This window comes from Bison bison, unplaced genomic scaffold, assembly GCF_000754665.1.
Source record: "Bison bison bison isolate TAMUID 2011002044 unplaced genomic scaffold, Bison_UMD1.0 scf7180017864351, whole genome shotgun sequence".
In the NCBI taxonomy this organism is placed as follows: Eukaryota; Metazoa; Chordata; class Mammalia; order Artiodactyla; family Bovidae; genus Bison; species Bison bison.
This window is the reverse complement of record NW_011494923.1, coordinates 5747115-5754038: the sequence shown is the minus strand read 5'-3', so window position 1 is coordinate 5754038 and position 6924 is coordinate 5747115.

Here is a 6924-nt window from a genome sequence, read left to right as displayed (position 1 = left end):
TGATGACATAAATAAAAGCAAGATCTTCACTGACCCACCTCCTAGAGTAATGGAAATAAAAGTAAAAGTAAACAAGTGGGACCTAATTAAACTTATAAAATTTTGCACAGCAAAGGAAACTACAAGCAAGATGAAAAGACAGCCCTCAGAATGGGAGACAATACAAGCAAGGGAGACGACTGATAAAGAATTAATTTCTAAATATACAAGTAGCTTATACAACTCAATACCAGAAAAACAAACAAGCCAATCAGAAAGTGAGAAAGGGACCTGAAGAGAAAATTTCTCCAAGGAAGACATACAGATATCTAACTAGGACATGAAAAGATGCTTAACATCACTCATTATCAGAGAAATGCAAATCAAAACTACAATGAGATACCACTTTACACCTGTAAGAATGGCCATCATCAAAATGGATACAAACAATAAATGCTGGAGAGGGTGTGTAGAAAAGGGACTACTCTTGCGTTGCTGGTGGGAATGTAAACTGATACAGCCACTATGGAAGACAGTATGGAGACTCCTTGAAAAGCTAGGAATAAAACCACCATATGACTCAGCAATCACACTCCTAGGCATATACCCTGAGGAAATCAACACTGAAAATGACACACGTACCACAATGTTTACTGCAGCACTATTTAAAATAGCTAGAACATGGACGCAACCTAGACGTCCATTGACAGAAGAATGGATAAAGAAGCTGTGGTACATATATACAATGGAGTACTACTCAGCCATAAAAAGGAACACATTTGAATCTGTTCTAATGAGGTGGATGAAACTAGAACCCGTTATACAGAGTGAAGTAAGTCAGAAAGAGAAATATAAATACCATATATTGACACATATATATGGAATCTGAAGAGATAGCACTGATGAATTTATTTTCAGGGCAACAATGGAGAAGCAGACATAGAGAACAGATCTATGGACAAGGTGGGAGAAGAGAAGGGAGAAGGGAAGATTTATGAAGAGAGTAACATAGAAATTTACAATACCATGTGTAAAACAGATAGGCAATGGGAATTTGCTATATGACTTAGGGAACTCAAACAGGGGCTCTGTGACAGGCTGAATGGTGGGGTGGGGAGGGATATGGAGGGGAGGTCTGAGAGGCAGGGGGCATGGGTGCACCTATGGCTGGTTCTTGTTGATGCATAACAGAAAACCACAAAATTCTGTAAAGCAATTATCCTTCAATTAAATTTAAAAAAATCTTAAAAAAAAACTTCTGCATTTATTACAGGCCTTTCTCTGTTTCTGTCATCTCATTGTATCTCTCTTCCAGAATTTATCATTTCTTTGCATATTATCCTAATCACCCTTGATTTGCTACAGATAAATTCCATGAAGATGATAAAGGTGAGAACATTGCTGTAAAAGTATTCTAGAACTACATCATTGCTATTTATAATCCCAGAGAAGAAAATTTTTCTCTGTTTCACCATATCCTTTAAAATCTGATTGAAGTTTTGGGGTGATATGTTCTTCAGTGTTATTTCTCTCTGTTATTATGCCTTGAGTTAAGAGATGGGATCATAGTTAAAGAGCCCAATGACTGTATCTGGACAGATAATTGAAAAGACTCACAAGACCCTGCAAGATGTACTTATATAAAGACTTCAATCAAGATAAAGTTATAATATATTAAGAGAAAGGAAGCACAGGCAAGAAATTGCTGGCCCAAAGATTTCAGCATCCTTTAATAATTGCACAGAAAGTGTTTCACCTCTGGATTTTGTAGGACCCAGATATATCCAGGGAATCTTGGTTTAAAAAGACATGGGAAAAACCATACTCTATGGAATTTTTTTGTACCTCTGATTAGGTATCCGAGCCAAACTATGAAGCATTAAAATAGGAATAAGCCAACATCTTCAAACAATGTAAAAAAAACAAAACAAAAACACATACTCTCAGTGCCACCAGGGGGACTCTGAACTTTAAACAGAAGATTATAGATTTTTACCTAACTCCATAATCTTATCTTGGCCAAGAGTCTGAACTAGGCTTCCAGATATCCCCCAAAATAAGCATAGAACTCTCCCAGTTCAACTGAGAGATAATTTTATTTTACACAAAGAGTGTGTTATAGAGTACAAAGAGGCGATCTTATGATTGGGAAATGTGAACAACGTATGATATTGGGGGAAATGTCTAACTTTGTTCTGGGGAAGAAATAACAAAGAAAATGTCAGACTGTGACAAGCACTTGTCATTTTGAGTATGCACCTGGAGAAGTTCAAGATAGAAGTCAATTCCAGAAGAAAAAGATGGTTTATCCTTTGTTGTATTGTAAAATGGTTCTCTTGGCTCTCTTTGAGAGGAGACAGAGTTGTGAGTAGGTGGATCTGTCTGTCAAAAATGTTCTATCTGATTCAGTCTTTGTAAGTATAGACTGGCATATAAATATTTATACATCATGACTTGAAGATAGCAGTGAGAGGTTAAATGATAGATGGGCTTGAGACATCATTCTGATGAATCATTCTGGTCCCTCTTACAATATTAATAGTACACAGGGGTCCCAGAAGTCCTTGTGTTCCCCAGTAAAGAGACATGGAGAGGCTCAGACTAGAATAGGTGCAGAGTTTTGGGGTTAGAAAGAAGAGGCAGAAGTCTGAGCCCTGTGGAAAATATACCTACACATACTATATATACAGAGAGAGCAGGGCAGCGACCAATCCATGGAGCTCATCAGTCTACTTACTCTAATGTTGAGCTCACCAATGTCCAGAGAACAGGACATAGCCCCCTGCAGCCATGTCGTTATTGTTGCTCAGTCATTAAATCGTGTCTGACTCTTTGTGACCCAGTGGACTGCAGCACACCAAGCTTCCCCGTCCTTCACTATCTCCTAGAGTTTGCTCAAATTCATGTCCATTAAGTCGGTGATGCTATCTAACCATGAGAATACAATAAATCCCTTTCAAGCAAACATTTGCCATCCTATGGAAGAGAAGGAATATTGCAAATATGAAAAACTCATGATTTTCTTATAAACATGACATAAAAAGTCATGCAAAGATGTTATTTAAAAGGGTACTAAAGCTGTTCAAGTAAATATTTAAAATGAAAACTGAAAGTTGTTTGAACCAAGAAAGAGTGATATTTAGCAAGGACAATTTGCCTCTACATCTCAAATGATGAAATGGGAGAAAAGACTCTGTGTCTTAGCAGAATAATTGTCTGAGCTTTATGTTGATTGATCGTGTCCTCAGTTACTTCTGAGAACAAAGGTCTCAGTTTTGAAAGAGCTAAAATTCTTTACAATCCCCATGGACTGTAGCCTGCCAGGCTCCTCTGTCCATGGAATTTCCCAGGCAAGAATACTGGAGGGAGTTGTCATTTCCTACTCCATTAAGATATAATATGACTCTGTGTGTGTGTGTGTGTGTGTGTGTTAAGTCCCTTCAGTCAAGTCCAACTCTTTGTGACCATATGGACAGTAGCCCTCCAGGCTCCTCTGTCTATGGGAATTCTCCAGGCAAAAATACTGGAGTGGGTTGCCATACCCTCCTCCAGGGGATCTTCCCAACCCAGGTATCAAGCTCAAGTCTTTTAAATCTCCTGCATTGGCAGGCAGGTTCTTTACCATTAGCACCACCTGGGAAGCCCCAGTATAGCCCCATAAATACTTGAGTTTCAGGGATAGCTGAGTAATATCACAGACTTTTGTATTCTGAGAAAATTCAAATTGCAAAGGTGTCTCTGCACATCCTAAGAATTTATCACCTGTACCCTGTCTTCACTATTGTTCAAGACTCTCATAAATTACCTGTATATGCCTCCTCATTTTACTTGTCTCTATAACATTTCAGGTTCCTTTCATTCTCTTTGAATTATTTGTCATTAATGAAAACCACCCTATTGTAATAACCCGAGTAAAATAATTTTCTTAATTGCCAAAGCATTTTTATGTCTCATAGCCTAACCTAAGAAACATTTTGATATAAAAATGTCAGAGTATAGAATCTGAGTTTCTTTGAAAAAGAATGAACAGAAGAAGTTGCAAAATGATTTTCTAAACTCAGATAGTGAGCAATTTTTTTCCCCAAAATCAGAAAGGCTCTGTACTTATCTCTCCATGAAACAAAATGTTGTTATAAGAAAAAAATCACTTGTATTAAAACCTAACAGCTTGTCCCAGGTTGCTATGCAGACTATTTGGAAATTACCCTGAATTCAATTGAGTAATATATAACAGAGCCAAAAAAATGGATTTATATAATCTTTTGGCTTTTTTGTAAGGCACAGAAGCATAGGTACTAGGTCACAAAGGCTCTAATGATTTATTAATGTCAATAATTATTAATGCATTTGTAGGAAGAAGTATGTATTTTCTATACATCAAATATTTTCTAAAAAAATATATTTTATAAAACCTCATCTTCTTTTAAAATTCTTGAATAGTTTGAAGAACTTTTAGAGAGTAAAAAGAAAGTTGGTGTGAATGATTAAATAATTTTAGCAAAGCTTTAGTGAATAGAATGTAGTGCTAGAAACAACCACAATTTTACAACATATGAGTTCAGCCATTGGTTTTTTGAAAAACATATTTTAATGAATTATTTGGATCCTAGAGAACAAATATAAATTTTATTAAAATGACAAGTTCAAAAGCAGTGTGGTATAATCATTCCTTTAACCCTGACAGGTCTTATTTTCATGATAAAAAATAAGCGGCAAATTTGAATTGAGACTTTCTGTTTTGGTTTTACATCCTAGATTTCAGATATTGCCTCCACTGAGGTAACTAGCTGCTTTAGACAAATTAAGATAAAATCATTTTTTCAGAGCAGACTTTTGATCTTTTCTTTACCGGCTATAATTTAGCATTTTCACAAAGTCACAGAATTGTAGCTCTATATAATTCCTGTTGACTCTGATAGCAACTATATTGATCAGTTTCACAGTGTCTGTGACCTTTGGATAAAATGGAGAAATCTAAGCATAATGGGTAGCAAGAAGTGGCTTAAGACAATCCAGACATAAGAGGCAATTTTTTTCTAGATCAACAATAAACTGTCAGTTACTCTAAATAGATAATGATTTTACAATATAGGTAAATATACTCCTTTTAAAAACTCAGCTACCTAAACTAGATTGTTATCATAACAGGTTAGTTGTTATTTGATAAAAATTCACACAACCAATGAGACTATCTATTTCAAACATGTGTCTTATTGCATCACTAGATATTCCTTCTCAAGGCTCAATAGTCAATTCTCCTTTCACTGAGGAGACAGCTGCTACGATAGTTAAGGGCTTAAATCAAGTAGCTTGCCTGATATCTTTATCTAAATGTCATCAGGTATGAATTTAGGTGTAACAAAATAAAAATAAAAGAGATGAGATCAGATTCAAGTAAAGAAAATAATACAAAATTACCCTTGGTATTTAAAAGGTTATTTAATCAGGAAGATAGTTATGTAAGTTGGGACTTAAGCTTTCCTATTGTTAAATATTCTCTGCATGTCCTCTCCTTTGTCATTTCAAGGAGTAAGCAATCAGCACTTAGAAAATCTGTTCTGAAAATTGGGAAGGGGAAGACACCAGGTTAGCTCCTGTATTTTTATATCAAGCAAAACATTCATCACTTAAACCAAGCAAAGTTTCTAAATGCCAATTTGAAAACCATGAAAAGTCTTCAACAAATATATTACAATCAAGAAAAGTGGGCTAAATATTTTTTCACATCATTTACCAGTGATTGTTGTAAATGTACTTCCACCTTAATTAATAAAAGATGATTTCAGAATGAATAAATCACAAAGGATTTCCTTCCAGCACTTGGCCTAATGATGAATAAATGAAGACAAGAGAATTCTATTGAAACATAAAGACATTTTTTTTTTTCCTTAAAGGTGAGCTAAAGTGGCTTTTAAAATATACAAAGAAAATGTGTTTTACTGAAAAGAAAAATCTTCATTTTCACTGTGTTTGGCATTAAAGTTAAGAGGAAACTGTAGAAACAAAGTTTCTCAAAGACGTCTTTATTTGTAGGCATTCTGATTAACTGATTGAGAACAGGACAATAATATTTTTTCTTCTCAGATTAAAAAAAAGTTAAAAATAAATGCAGTTATTACAACTGCAACAAAGGAGTCAGTCAAGTGAAATAGTCAATACTATAGAACAGTAAGATTGCAATAATCACAACAAAAGAAATTTTAAAGCAGGGAAAGAAGTAAAAAATGAATTTATTATTGTATTAAGAGAGGACATTTTATATGCTAATGAAGGAAAATATCTCAGCATATTTTAGGCATTCATGTATATTTCCATGTTGAGGGTAACTATTCAGTTAAAGAGAATATTTTAAGGAGTTGGGATGTTGTTGTCTCCGCATTAATATTCCGTGTTGTGATTAACCAAAGGTGAAATGAACATTGTACTTGGAATAGGAGGTCAATCTCCACTCTCTGTCTATTAAAATCTTGATGATCTTGTGCAAGTCATTCACATCTCAAAGCTTTAGGTTTATAGAAAAAAATAGAGCAGTTAAAACAATAATCACTGTTCTTACTAGAACTGATTCTTCACTTAAAAAAAAAAAAAAAAATCCCATGGCATGATATCAAATAACAGAGAAACAAAGAAAGCTCCACACACCATAAGATACCAATGCAACCTTATATGGCATCATTTAGTTATAGCAACTTTGCACTTCAACAATTACAGGAAGATTGTCAAAGCAAAATAAAGCAAAGCATCATTTGTCTACTTTTTTAAACATAAAAAGAGGAAAAAAGGGTTGAGCAAGCTCAGCAGAAGTATTTTCATTCTATTTAACTGAGATGGAGTTTTTAATAGAAATAAGTGATCTGAGTTGACTTGAGAAGAACTGCTGATAAAAAGCTGATAAAAAGAACTGCTAATAAAAAGTCCAGCATATGATGGAATGTCACAAATGAA